The 14988-nt window shown below is 41.7% G+C and overlaps 1 pseudogene across 1 annotated transcript; it reads right to left on the bottom strand.

Annotated features, from left to right (window-relative positions):
* Positions 1 to 1982: 1982 nt before the first annotated feature.
* On the bottom strand, positions 1983 to 9149 carry LOC309559566 (chymotrypsin A-like; annotated as a pseudogene). The gene is made up of 7 exons (XR_014226131.1): positions 9091 to 9149; positions 8540 to 8643; positions 7433 to 7512; positions 6492 to 6570; positions 4810 to 4990; positions 3159 to 3292; positions 1983 to 2144 (listed from the first exon to the last, which is right to left on the bottom strand). The product of XR_014226131.1 is annotated as a chymotrypsin A-like (transcript).
* Positions 9150 to 14988: the final 5839 nt, after the last annotated feature.

Below are 14988 nucleotides of genomic sequence, written 5' to 3'. Positions count from 1 at the left end.
TATTGGTACCACATTGGCTTTTTTCCAATCTGCTGGTACCATTCCCGTCAGTAGACTATCCATAAAAATTAGGAACAATGCTCTGGCTATCACCTGGCTTAGTTCCTTAAGGACCCTTGGGTGTAAGCCATCTGGTCCCGGTGACTTATTTATGTTAAGTTTTTCAAGTCTAGTTCTGAGTCTGTCTTCTGTTAACCATGAGGGTGCTTCCTGTGACATCTTATAAGCTTTAACATTACAAGCTGGGTTAATGTAGCCCCCCCCCCCATTCCTTTGTGAAAACTGAGGGAAATAATTTTTTTTAGCACCTTTGCCTTCTCTCTGTTCTTTGTAGCCAGATTCCCTCCGTCGTCCTTTATGGGACCAATGTGTTCTGGCCTCACTTTCTTTTATATACTTAAAGATTTTCTTGGGGTTTTTTTTTTTTACTCTCTTCTGCTATGTGTCTTTCATGTTCTATTTTAGCCACCCTAATTTCACTCTTACAATTCTTTTTGCATTCTTTGTAATTTTGGAATGCTGTTAATGACCCCTCAGCCTTGAATTTTTGAAGGCCTTTTCTTTAGTTTTTATATGCATTTTCATGTTGGAGTTTAGCCACACAGGGTTCATTCTAGGTCTTTTAAATGTATTCCCCGTTGGAATGCACTGGCCAATACCTTTTTTTAGTATGTTCTTAAAGCACTCCCATTTTTCCTCCGTGTTCTTTGTTCCTAGGGTTTTATCCCATTTATTACCATCTAGCATAGAGCACAGTTTAGGGAAATTGTCTCTTTTGAAATTCAGTGTCCTTGTATAACCCTTCTGTTTCCTATTTCTATGATTTATACTGAAACGAATTGACCTATGGTCACTGTTTCTTAAGTTTCCCCATATTTCTACATCCGCAATTAAGTCTGTAGTGTTAGTAATCAGAAGGTCTATTATTGCATTGTTTCTAATTGGTGCGTTCACCATCTTACCCAGGAAATTGTCCTGCAAAATATTTAGGAAATGGAGAGCCTTAGATGAATGCGCGGTTCCTTCTACCTAATCTATATCCAGATAATTGAAGTCCCCCATTATAACAACGTTTCCCCTCCTTGCTGTCATTCCGAGCTGTGATAGGAGCTCCGCCTCCCCCTCCTCCCTCTGGTTGGGGGGCCTACACCCAATATTACCTTCCCCATAGTACCTTCCCCTTCAAGGGATTCCACTTTTCTCCCTTGCCCCATTAGTTATATCATTCTTCATATTTATTTGCAGATTATTCTTGATATATAGGCATACCCCTCCTCCTTTTTTGCCCTCTCTATCTCTACGATAAAGGGAAAACCCCTGGATGTTTGCCAGCCAATCATGAGAGCTGTCAAGCCAAGTCTCCAAGATTCCCACAATATCTTAATCCTTGACAGAATGCACTGGCCAATACCTTTATTTAGTTTGTTCTCTGAGATTCAAGATACAATATCAAAATCCTCCTCATACAATAACAGCTCCAGTTCTCCTATCTTGTTGGCCAGACTTCTAGCATTAGTATACAAACCTTATAATTTAAGTAAAAGCTGTGGTGGGAGAGGAAAGGTTGTGCAGAGGTAAGTGCTGGAGGTGGGGGGGGGGGTGATATGTGAGAACTGAGAAGGATAGGATTTTTTCAGAGATGGGAGCTGGGGGGGGATGGTAGGTTGTGCAAAGTGAGAGCTGTGAAGGGGGGAAATGGTGCAGAGGTAAGAGAGTTGTTGGGGGTGGGCTGAGATGTAGATGGGGTGCAGAAGTAAAATGTGGAAGTGGGGAGAGATAAACTGTGAATGGAACAGAAGGGGTGAATCACAAACTGTCTCCACCATAAGAAATTGAAAGAACCTTTTAGGCATCTCATTTATATAATCTGTTTAATATATTTTCTTCTTTATTTTGTGAACTTATAAATCCTAAGAAAATCCACAGCTTTATATTAATACAAAAGTGACTTTATTGAGTATCAGAAGGACATTGGATGGTATTTAGTTGGCGGCAACAGTCTGGTCCACCCAGGATCTGAGGGAGGAGACGCGGGCGTAGACTCCGGGAGAAGATGGAGAGCAGGAAGCGCTGCCAAAGGACACAACACCGGCCAGTCTCCAGGCTCCGTTCCTCTGGCACACAAGGGGTCCACCAGAGTCACCCTGAAAAGGAGCAAAAGGGAGAATTACAGAAGAGTTCTCAAGTAATCATCTATCATTTGGATGAATCACTTGACGACAACATAATGCTTATGTGCGATGGCAAAGAGGGTGTGCTTTAACACTCTCATGCTGCATGTATGCATCCATGGACGTCCAAAGTTCCTGTGCTGAGAGTTCGCTCTCTGTGTGCCTAAAACACATTGACTGGGCTGTCATAAACAGCTCCTGTCCCCTAGTTATAGTAACTAGAGTAATAAATGGAACCGACACTTGGATCATGGGAGGCAGAGCAATGTAGTCCATATGTTTTTTTTTTTATGTTAACATCCATTTGAAAGATAAGCCGTAACTGATGATGTATTTTATTAGTTCTGGCAGAAAGTGAGGGGAGATTTTATGAAGGGAGCCATTGGATAGCAGTAACATTTTGAAGGCTTATAACCCTTCCCATCTCTGTATAGACTAATACAATTGTTAGACACACACTGTAAGATGGCCTTATGACGTAATTTCCAATTTTTGGCACTGCTCAACCACAAAGCCAAGCACTGTGCAGTATTCTTTGACAAAAGAACCTCAAGGGGTCTAAGAAGAGAACTTGAACTCTTTAAAAAAGTAATGAAACACAAATATGAACCATTAAAGGGTCTAAGGAACTCCTCACCACTTAGTTTTACCAACAACAGTGAAGGGTCTAAAGAACTCCTCACCAGATTTCAGCAACAGTGATATGTAGAATATAATCCACCATATCAAACAGAACATAGGACCATCAATGGTGGAGCAAAAAGTTCAGTATTCACTTTTCACTAATTAGGGTTAATTTAATACCCAAGCCTATATTAATATATATATATAATATTCTATGTATGATTGTCAAGCTACATGGACTGTCCTACCTCATATAAAGTGACCCACTTTGAAGACATTTGAACCCATAAGCTATTGTTTTGTTCAATTAGATAACTACAGAGAGCAAACACTGGTCAATAGAAAGTCTGTAGGTCATCATACCATGCAGGAGGAGGCCCCAGAGGCACCAGCACAGATCATGGAGGTCTGGATTCTGGGTAAAAAGTATCTCTGGCACTCAGTGTTGGTCAGAAGAGGAAGAGCCACCTGCTGGAGCTTAGCTGGGGAGGCTAGTGCTGGGAGAGAAAGAGAGAGAACGGGTTAATGTAAAGGATGGACAGCAACTAACATATTTAATCTCTAGACATCTCTATGTACAGCCCTCTGTAGAAGACCACATTGTGCCAAATCATTGTGATGCCTGTCCATACCAGACTGAAACTGATATTTTGCCCCATTTTTACTGGAAATGTCTGACGGTTTTTCCAACTTATGAAGCTCCTCTTAATTAGTAATTTCTCTGTTCATAAAAAAAAAAATCAAATCATATTTGTTTCTACCAAAATCCTAGCATAATACATGAGATCCTTCATGTCACCAGTTCATTGGAACTTTATAAGTCACATTTCATTGATCTATTATGTCAGTTTTCATGACTAGGCCCCAATGACTGAAAAGGAAATTGGGTAAATAATTGTACTTGTATAATAATAAGACGTAGTGACCATCCAATGTCCATGAAGAGTCACTTTAATAAAAGGAAAAAGGGCGCCACTAGCCCACCAGTACAGGGCGCCACCATGGCTATTGCTGTCTGTGAGATCTCTGTGGAGATTCATCATCTCTGTTGATCTTGGTGGCCATTGGGACAGATAGTGATGGGAAATCTAAAATTTTAGGGATGCCACTGAAACAGGAAGGGAGAAGAATCGTTTAAGGGGAACTCATGTCACAACTGTCTAGGAAGGGATTCTCCTTACTTTACAAATAATTCTCCAGTAAGAGGTAATGGGAAGTAAAGGGGAAAATAACAAAAAAATATTTTAGCTAAAAAATACACTTTAAATGGAAAAATAGGAGTCAACTAAGGTTGATTCCCTAAGGGCTCTTTCACACGGCCGCTCCGCCTGTCCGCAAATCATCCTATTTTTTTGCAGACATAATGTAAGTGAATGGCATTGCGGATGTTAGCAGAATACCATCCGCTGACATCCGATTTTCCGCCTTTCAGTTCTGTTCTGTTTTTTGGAATGGAACAGAACCCTATTTTTTCATCCGTTCAAAAAACGGAAAGGAAGGAAATTCAGATGTCAGCGGTGTCATCCGCTGACATCCGCAATGCCATAGACTTACATTATGTCCGCATATCATCTGCAAACGGATAGGATGATATGCGGGCATACGGAACGGATGACACAAATGTCATCCGCTCCGTGAAAAAAAAAAAAAAGTGCAGCAGACAAAAGCAGCGGAGCGGCCGTCTGAAAGAGCCCTAAGGGTTAAAATGGATTCAGTAGAAACAATGTTAACATTTTAAATCACATTCTTTGACATTGTAACTATAATATTTCATCATTGATGCTTGTAAACAGTTTGCAGGCATCACTTACATAGGAGCCACTGCCTAAGCTTCTGGTGCACAAAGTATGACCCTGATCCTAAAATAATTGCTGAGCTGTGGGATGGCCACAGCAGGAGAAGAGGACCAAAGCATCCGAAAATCTTTCATGATTTTTTTAGAACATACCTTGTATGCCCAAGGACTTTAACTGGTTAATACTTTGTATTATTGAAGAAGATTTAATCCACTTACTGGCAGCATTGGTGTATCCCCATCCGGTGGTGACGCATCTTTCTCCTCCACTGAAGACATCAGAGGAAGCAGCGAGACACACGGAGGAGACACGGTCATTGAGGGTGGCAGGACTGGAAATCTTGATCAGGGCGATGTCATTGGCCTTGGTCTGGGTGCTGTACTGGGGGTGTCTGAAGAACTGAGAAAAGTTATAATGAGGATTAACGTTTTTATAGATTTTAGTAAATCAGAATCTACTACTGAACTTGTAATAAATGTCCCTCTGAACCTTCTCAGTTTGTATTTTGAGGCAGATCCTGGTGAAAAGCAAGGAGGAGGAAAAATCCAACATTTTGGGGGTGTAAGAAACCCCTTTCTCGAGAATCCACTACTTTCCTCAGAAAAGGGGGTCCTTACTCCCCCGGAACGTTGTGTTCTTCCTCCTCCTCCTCTCTCTTTCACCAGGGTCTGGCTCAGCTGTCCTTTCCATTACTCTATTCTGGGTACTGAATTCCTGGATGTATTTCTGAACATCAGCTGCTATATGATTTAGGTGGTGCTCATTGTACCTTTATACAATACATGGATTTTTATTGGTTGGATTTAGCAGCAGAGTGAATACCTATGTTATGTTATAATTAATGTGATGAGCCATACTTAGATATTTGTACTTATTGTATAATTATATCTATATGTGTAATGCAACTTTATTGCTAAAACATTTTTGTCATGTGATGTGCTTACTCTATATATTTACCATTACACTACAAATATGAATACCAGAGACTGAGGCATTATGGGATTTGTAGTTTCACTACAGCTAGACATCCAAGGTAGCCCACTCTGAGGCCAGGTGATGATGGGTGTCCACCAGCCAGGAAATGAGGCGGGGCTCTATCACACTTTCTGCAGCTTCTAACGTAAATTGTGAGAAGCTCACAGTGTGCAGGGAAATCAGATGAAGCCGTTTCAGTCCAGGAGAGGAGCCGGTACAACTGGGCAAGACTGAAGGGAAGGCTGGAGGTCAGATTTAATGGTTCTCTGGCTTTGGGACGTGGGAGCAAAAAAAAGCCCTATTTATAAGACCAATTGCAGTCTTGGAGTGCACACCTTGTGCCTAGAAGATCCCGCGTTTGGTAAATCAGAGCATCCCAGTACATTCAGAAATTCTATCATCCAAACTTAAATCTTTTTCATTAAAATGGGCTTATTTATATTTATTTAAGTATTTGATCTCCTTAAAAGATGGCAGTATAAAGAAGTTTTTCCCATGTTCCTGTATGTCAGTATGTGACAGGATGTCACCAAGACAGGAAGTAAATGGAAATCTCCCCTGAGGGGACACATAGAGGAATAAAACCTGCAATAAAACCTACCCATACTTAACTGTTGAAAAAAAAACCTACCCATACTTAACTGTTGAAAACTTAAAAGGAAGTTTTGGAAGAGAGAAAGAAATGTCTTGTAAGGTCTTCTGAACTCTGTCCTATATCTGGGAATATTACGAGTCCCAATCTGTGCTCCATGACCATGCAGGAAGCACGGCCTTTAATGCAATAGGAAATAAGTCCTCCCACCCATACATATATCACTACAATCGCCACATAGGAAGAAAGCTTAGACGTTCCATTGATGACACTCTTTGATCTCATATAAGACTCATAAAAAATGAGAGTTCTCCTTTAGTAATAAGAACTTACTCTGCCGATGGACTTGACCTGGATGGGCTCAGCATTGGAGGACTGGTCGAATTCACCCAGCACCACACGGTGGGAAGATCTGGATGGAAGACAAACATGGCAGGTCATTGGTAAATGGTTGGGTGTCGTGTTTGTTTTCAGACCCAACCTTGTTCTCTCTATACATGAGGACATTTTACATGTCTGGCAGAGAAAAGTCACTTCTTCACAGTAATTGAGTAAATGGTCCAAAATGATACAACTCGTATTACCTACATCTCTATGCTTTCTACAAACCTTACCTATAATTTCTTGAAATAAAGAGAGTTTATAGTTATAAATTGTATATAAGGATCTATACTGTCTCCGGTCTATAAACCAGAGGCTCTGGATGGACAGTTGGATAAATGGCTCTATATTTGGGATGTATCCGGTCTATAAACCAGAGGCTCTGGATGGACAGTTGGATAAATGGCTCTATATTTGGGATGTATCCGGTCTATAAACCAGAGGCTCTGGATGGATAGTTGGATAAATGGTTCTATATTTAGGATGTATCCGGTCTATAAACCAGAGGCTCTGGATGGACAGTTGGATAAATGGTTCTATATTTAGGATGTATCCGGTCTATAAACCAGAGGCTCTGAATGGACAGTTGGATAAATGGCTCTATATTTGGGATGTATCTGATCTATAAACCAGAGGCTCTGGATGGACAGTTGGATAAATGGTTCTATATTTAGGATGTATCCGGTCTATAAACCAGAGGCTCTGGATGGACAGTTGGAAAAATGGCTCTATATTTAGGATGTATCTGGTCTATAAACCAGAGGCTCTGGATGGACAGTTGGATAAATGGTTCTATATTTAGGATGTATCCGGTCTCCGGACTGAATAGATTCCCAGTGAAGCATTGCAGTGAACACTGACTTTGTAGTAGAAAATGACCATATAAGACTCACGTGACTCAGCAGTGGGCAGCAGTGACAACACAGAGACTGTTGATGAGGGAGCCGCCACAGTAGTGGAATCCGGTGCTATTCTGTAGAAGAAGAGTCAAGAGATCTTTGCTTTATATACAGATTATTTTACCTACCCCATAAACATTCATATCCCCCCCCCCCCTCCATAGAAAACTGAGCAATGCTATGGTCCACACCATAGCATAGCAGACCACAGGCAGATAGATGACCAGAAGCTGAACTCCAGGCAGATATAAAATACTCTAATCAATGCAGTTCTGTATTTATTGATCCATCATTAAATGTATTTATTAGATACAAGCAGAGTGAGCTCCTGAATGTGACGTGGTATCAGCTTTTATCAGTCTCCCTAGAAGAGGTCAATCTTGTGTAATAATAGAGTCTTATTATGTATCTTTTCCGGAGAAAATGCTGCTACGCTTTCCCCGTTCATTGGGTTTCTCCTGGAGAAGAGGAGCGGCCATTCTGGACTCTGACATTTCCCTTCAGCTTCAGATCACATGACTAATTGTCTAGGCAGTCAGACATGCTGCTAACACTGGAAGAATCCCAAAGCAGCCCCTTCAGCCCTCCTATTGTTATCATTTATCCATGCCAACAAGACTGTAGACTTTTTGGAATATTGATCCATTTTAGAGAGGTTCTGCCTTTGTGGATAGAAGGGGGGGGGCTTCTTCACATACCCCCCTCCCCCCCTAATGTTTGGCTGGCACCTACCTGGCCCAATCACCTGCTGATCAGCTACTCGGTTCTTCTAAGTGCCATCTTCTACTCCTTGATGTTCTTTGGTGGGACACGACTTCTCACTTACCCTCCCCCCATTGCTTTTCCAAGAGGGTTGTCATTGTCACCTACCTCTGCCTTCTCACACTTTGCTTTTCTAAGAGGGCTGTGTTACATTAAACCTTTCAATTTAGAACTGACAGGGAAAATGTTCAGTCATTGAAATTCTAAATTGTGTCCACGGGAAACCCTAGATTTTGGGGGATGGGGAATGTGTTTGTACTGAGCTCTAGAAATGACATTGAACCCAAAAATGTTTCAATTTAGACAACAAGTTAAAAATGTGTTAAGAAACGATCGTACCTGAAGAGACACCTGCCATGGCCAGGAGCCAGAGACGGCATTTTCACCGTTCACAACCCTGGCATAGCCGGAGATAAGAGGTCTGATGGCGGGAACACCGCAACCTAAGAAATACACATTCTTATTATCACTGCCAGTAATACATTGTTACACATTACCATATAACACAACACAATCTCTGTTTCCTCATTAACTCTCTTTTTATTGTCTTTGCATTTTGTCTAAATTGATTGTTACAAAGGCGGATTTTCATGTTTTTTTTTTTCCATTAAAAGAAATAAATAAAATAATGAGAGCCGGGCAATCCTCGCCATATATTGTTTAGTCGTTTTCTTGTTTCATGGTCTTATCCATAGTGGATTGGAAGGTTTGGAAAATAAATTCTCATCATTTAGAACAGTTCTGCGGTGTGATCAATAAGATGAAGATTGCCAAATGTAGTACGTTTTACATTCTCTCTATGAATGTATGTATAGAATATTTCATATGTATAGTATGTGTATATAAATGATATATATCCCAATGTGCTACAAACATGTATGTGTACTCACCATAGGCTCCGCTAAGCAGGACCAGGCAGGACAGGACCCACAGTGTGGCCATTTTCTGATTTTCTTGGATATGAGGACAGTTGTAGGATCTGTTCAGCTTATATACGCTCAGTCAGCCAATCAGGGGAGAGCTCCAGGCTTCTTATTAGAACAATTTTAGCTCTCCTTATCAGGAAACCTTTACCAAATTCAGATTTTCCACCAACTTGGACTGGAGGAAAAGATATGAGGACACAGGTGTTACAGGAGAACGTCACTTATCAAGACTCTCGCTGAAATCTATAATTAGTCCATGTATCACACTACGTCATTTCCACCATATTACATATAGAGTGGATGAGGAAAACCTCCAAAATCAATGAATATTGGGGTTCTACAATACAGAATTTTCCCCACTAAACACACACAGATCTTGGAGGCTAAAATCTCACCAACGCTTCTCACATGTCTCCTAATAACTAATTCCTTTATAGTCAGGACAAAATCCATCATGGACTGTGGGTTCCCCTCCTCCACTTCAACTCAGCAGTGTGGGGATCTCATCATTTTTAAGAAGACTCTCCAGGATAAAACATAATAAAGGGAAATAATGACACAAACCAGCATTTATTTAATAAGACATTAAGATATAACCAAGAACTAGAGGTTTACGTCTTCTTTATGTAACCAGATAAATGTCTTGGTCACAAAACAGTCCACACTTCCTCACAGCTGTGAGCTACTCCACCCCACCTCACAGACAGGTGCCGACTCCCTCCTACTCCTTTTCAGGCTTCCCCTGCTTACAGGTTAACCCGACTGCGGGCGACCCGGGGACAAAGAGTGGCAATGGGTGACCCGAGGACCGAGTGGGGCAGCAGCCGCGGACCACTCAGAGGGCAGAATGGGAGTGACAGCGGGACCGTGAGGTAACAGTTTGACTAGTGTCTGTTGACAGGAGAGGTGGCGGATAGGTAAAAACTATTGACCGGAGGGGGAGTGTGACAGGGAAGCGGCAGGAGCAGTGAGAGGCAGGCTGACTGAAAGAAGCTGCTGACAGTGTCAGTTTACAGGAGCGGCATTAGCAGGAGCAGAGAGACATATATAGAAAAGACTGACTGACTGTGTGTAGTGGGGACACTGACTGAGGAGGGGGCAGTGTGAGCAACTGAGTACTGTAAGTATCTGTGTATTGTTGAGTAGTATTGAGTACCTGTGTATTGCTGAGTAACTGAGTATTGTTGAGTACTTGTGTATTGTTGAGTAGTATTGAGTACCTGTGTATTGTTGAGTAGTATTGGGTACCTGTGTATTGCTGAGTAACTGAGTATTGTTGAGTACTTGTGTATTGTTGAGTAGTATTGAGTACCTGTGTATTGTTGAGTAGTATTGAGTACCTGTGTATTGCTGAGTAACTGAGTATTGTTGAGTACTTGTATATTGTTGAGTAGTATTGAGTACCTGTGTATTGTTGAGTAGTATTGGGTACCTGTGTATTTTTGAGTAGTATTGAGTACCTGTGTATTGCTAAGTAATGATGGACGAACATCTGATGGGACGGTTCGCGAACGCGATCGCGTGAACTCGCACAAATGTTCGCGGACCGCAGGTTCGTAGCGGGTCCAATTCATTTTAATGGCAGGCGAACATGAAAAACCTTCAGGTCATATTTGCAGCCACAAAATACTTACTAGCTGTGCAAACATAGTCCCACAACATGGACACTGACATACCAGAAGTATTAAGCGAATCTGCGATCAACAAGCATTCTCTTTTTATCTGCGAAATTTCATCAATTCAGGAGCCATGGAGGAGAGGCAACGCCAGGCCAAGAAGGGGGTGCAGGAGATGATACTGCTGTTGGAAAAGTTGCCATAATTTTTTTTTTTTTTGTTATAGGTTATATAAATCGTTTACACAGTTATAACGTATATTTTGTTTTTGTAATATTGCTCGATTTTAGTGTAGTAGCTCGGCCTAAATCAGCCAGAACTGACAGCAGCCGGTAAATACATGTCAAATACATATTGGGTCCATTCACACGTCTGTAAAATGGGTCTGCATCCATTCCACAATTTAGCGGAACGTGTACAGACCCATTGATTTTCAAAAATTAGGCATTCTCAGGATAAATAAGTGTCGGCCAGTACAGGCCCCAAAAATTAGGCATTCAACGGACATAAAAGGCCTTTTATGCCGCTGTATTTACCTAAGACAGGGACCATGAATTGTTATGGGTGGTGGCGGATATTTGTGGCCTGTCATGAGGAATGACAGCAGAGAGTGAAGAGGGTGCAGATAGAGAGGATGAGGAGGATGAAAAAGAGGAAGGCTGAGTGAGCCACTCAACCAAGTCTGGTGCGTCCTTTGTCGTAATCGAACGCACCTTCTGCCACTTCCAACTTTGGCTCCGGCCCGGTGCTCCTGCCCTACCCCTACCACCCCTGCAGAAAGGCCTGCCTCTTCCTCTGCCTGTACTTTTTTAAATGACCGTATGACAAAAGTCTCTAGAGAAGAGCGGTATATGTGGAAGAAGTTATATAACACCCCGCTTCAATCTGTCATTTTGGGGGGCCACTGGTCTATCACACCAGTTATAAAAATAATTTCCCAGTAACTTTTGTCACTGTGTGTAGCAGAGTTAACGCAGCGAAAGAAGCAAAATTTCTGCAGTACCCAAAAACACTATTATGAAAGTATATTATTATAAAATACCCCGCTTCAATCTGTCCTTTTTGGGGGGTGACTGGTATATCACACCAGTTATAATACTTTTTTCTAATTGTGTTTGTCACTCTTTGTAGTTGTAGAATCGCTGCAGAACCGCTCACCAGTCACAATGCTGCACAATACAAATCCACTATAATATGCTTTCTATATTAGAAAGTATATTATAAGTGTATTAGACCCCCATATACTGCACACCAAACAATAGTACACCTATACCAGTCCTTAAAAGGACTTTTGTGAACCTATTAGCTAGCGATTTGTGTCACTAAGAGTCTGTCCCTGCTCCACACAGCAACCTCTCCCTACACTGACAAAAGGCAGAATGTAAAATGGTAGCCAGGTCAGGTCTATTTATAAGGTAGGGGGTATGTCCAAGTGCTGAAATGTCTCAATTGGCTGTCCTGTATCACCTGATGGATGTGTCATGGGTCAAAGTTCTTTACAATGTAAAAGAATATGGCAGTCGCGAATATCGCCATATGTTTGCATGTTCGGCGAACAGGGAACGAGCAAAGTTCACCGCGAACCGACCGCTGGGCGAACCGCAAGGCCATCTCTTTTGCTGAGTACCTGTGTATTGTTGAGTAGTATTGAGTACCTGTGTATTGTTGAGTAACTGAACATTGTTGAGTAACAATACTCAGGTACTCAATACTACTCAACAATACACAGGTCAGCCTGCCTCTCACTGCTCCTGCCGCTTCCCTGTCACACTCCCCCTCCGGTCAATAGTTTTCACCTACCCGCCACCTCTCCTGTCAACAGACACTGGTCAAACTGTTACCTTATGGTCTCCCGGTCCCGCTGTCACTCCCTGTCTCCCGGTCCCGCTGTCACTTCCTGTCTCCCGGTCCCGCTGTCACTCCCTGTCTCCCGGTCCCGCTGTCACTTCCTGTCTCCCGGTCCCGCTGTCACTCCCTGTTTCCCGGTCCCGCTGTCACTCCCATTCTGCCGCACTCGGTCCCCGGGTCACCCGTTGCCGCACTTGGTTCCCCGGGTCGCCCGCAGTTGGGTTAACCTGTAAGCAGGGGAAGCCTGAAAAGGAGTAGGAGGGAGTCAGCACCTGTCTGTGAGGTGGGGTGGAGTAGCCCACAGCTGTGAGGAAGTGTGGACTGTCTTGTGACCAAGACATTTATCTGGTTACATAAAGAAGACGTAATCCTCTAATTCTTGGTTGTATCTTAACCTCCCTGGCGGTAATCCCGAGCGTGACTCGGGTGGATTTTTTAGGCTAGGATCGGTATCCCCGAATCACACTCGGGGTAGATGTGCAGAGCGCGCAGCAGGCTCTTAATTTCTCCTGGCGATCCAGCGATGATCTCCCATTGCTGTGATCGCCAGCCGTCTGAGATCCCCGCCGCTCGTCCGTCCTCCGTCGGTGTGATGACTTCCTAGTTCCGTTCCCTGCAGCAGCAATGCTGCATGGGAGCGGAACTAGGGAGGGAAATTCAAACGTTGCACAAAACACAAACACATAACACATTTATAATATATATATATATATATATATATATATATATATATGTATATACACATACATATATATATATATATATATACAGTAAAACCTTGGATTGCGAGCATAATTCGTTCCGGAAGCATGCTTGTAATCCAAAGCACTCTTATATCAAAGCAAATTTCCCCATAAGAAATAATGGAAACTCAGATGATTCGTTCCACAAGTCCTTCAGTTTATAGTCTATATAAAAAGATTATAGCATTGCGATAGGTTATATAACCATAAAATGTCCATCCACAAATAGCCACTTCCACAAGGGGATTGGAAGCAAAATCCAGTTGGAGCTACAGAGTATCAAAGAGAAGAAAGGCGCCTCTAAGTGTAGCAATATGGTTCCATTTAATGAAGGTACAACATTTAGCAACTCACATGGTTGATGAATAAAACAGGCACATCTAAGTATGCAGGCATCCGGGGTAAAGCTGTCCACATCTTCTGCACCGCCGGCTGCCAGTCTGTAATCCTGACCGGGAAGACTGCTGCAGTAAAGCGATCTAAAAGCGAGGGGCAGCATGGAAGGGATGACATAGATGGTGGTGCAGAGGATGGTCTATGTGGACAGCTTTACCCCGGATGCCTGCATACTTAGATGTGCCTGTTCCAATCCTCAACCATGTGAGTTGATAAATGTTGAACCTTCATTAAATGTAACCATATTGCTACACTTAGAGGCGCCTCTCTTCTCTTTTATACTCAGCTGTGACTTGAAGCTACTTGTATATCAAGACATCGCTTGTAAACCAAGTCAAAATTTATTTGAAAATTTTGCTTGTCTTGCAAAGCGCTCTTAAACCAAGTTACTCTCAAACCAAGGTTTTACTGTATATATATATATATATATATATATGCATATATATATATATATATATATATATATATATATATACACGTACATATATATATATATATATATATTATATAATGCATGAATTATAATCTAATCAATAATATAATTTTATTATATAATATATATATTATTTAATAAAATTATATTATTGATTAGATTATAATTCATGTGTTTGTGTTTCAAATTGATCACATCTGGGATATCTACTAGAGTCTTGTTTTGGTCAGGTTTAAGTCAGCAATTACTAAGAATTGTAGGCCTATAATACATAACGCCAAATTTCCATGAAAAAAATTGTACCGCTTTTGGTATATAATTCCTGACAGAATCATACCGCCAGGGAGGTTAAACTCTTATTAAATAAATGCTGGTTTGTGTCATTATTTCCCTTTATTATATTGTATCCTGGAGAGTCTTCTTAAAAAAGGTGAGATCCCCACACTGCTGAGTTGAAGTGGAGGAGGGGAGCCCACAGTCCATGATGGATTTTGTCCTGACTATAAAGGAATTAGTTATTAGGAGACATGTGAGAAGCGTTGGTGAGATTTTAGCCTCCAAGATCTGTGTGTGTTTAGTGGGGAAAATTCTGTATTGTAGAACCCCAATATTCATTGATTTTGGAGGTTTTCCTCATCCACTCTATATGTAATATGGTGGAAATGACGTAGTGTGATACATGGACTAATTATAGATTTCAGCGAGAGTCTTGATAAGTGACGTTCTCCTGTAACACCTGTGTCCTCATATCTTTTCCTACAGTCCAAGTTGGTGGAAAATCTGAATTTGGTAAAGGTTTCCTGATAAGGAGAGCTAAAATTGTTCT

This window comes from Pelophylax lessonae (genome assembly GCF_965119305.1).
Source record: "Pelophylax lessonae genome assembly, chromosome: 1".
In the NCBI taxonomy this organism is placed as follows: Eukaryota; Metazoa; Chordata; class Amphibia; order Anura; family Ranidae; genus Pelophylax; species Pelophylax lessonae.
This window is presented reverse-complemented; position numbering and strand designations above follow the sequence as displayed.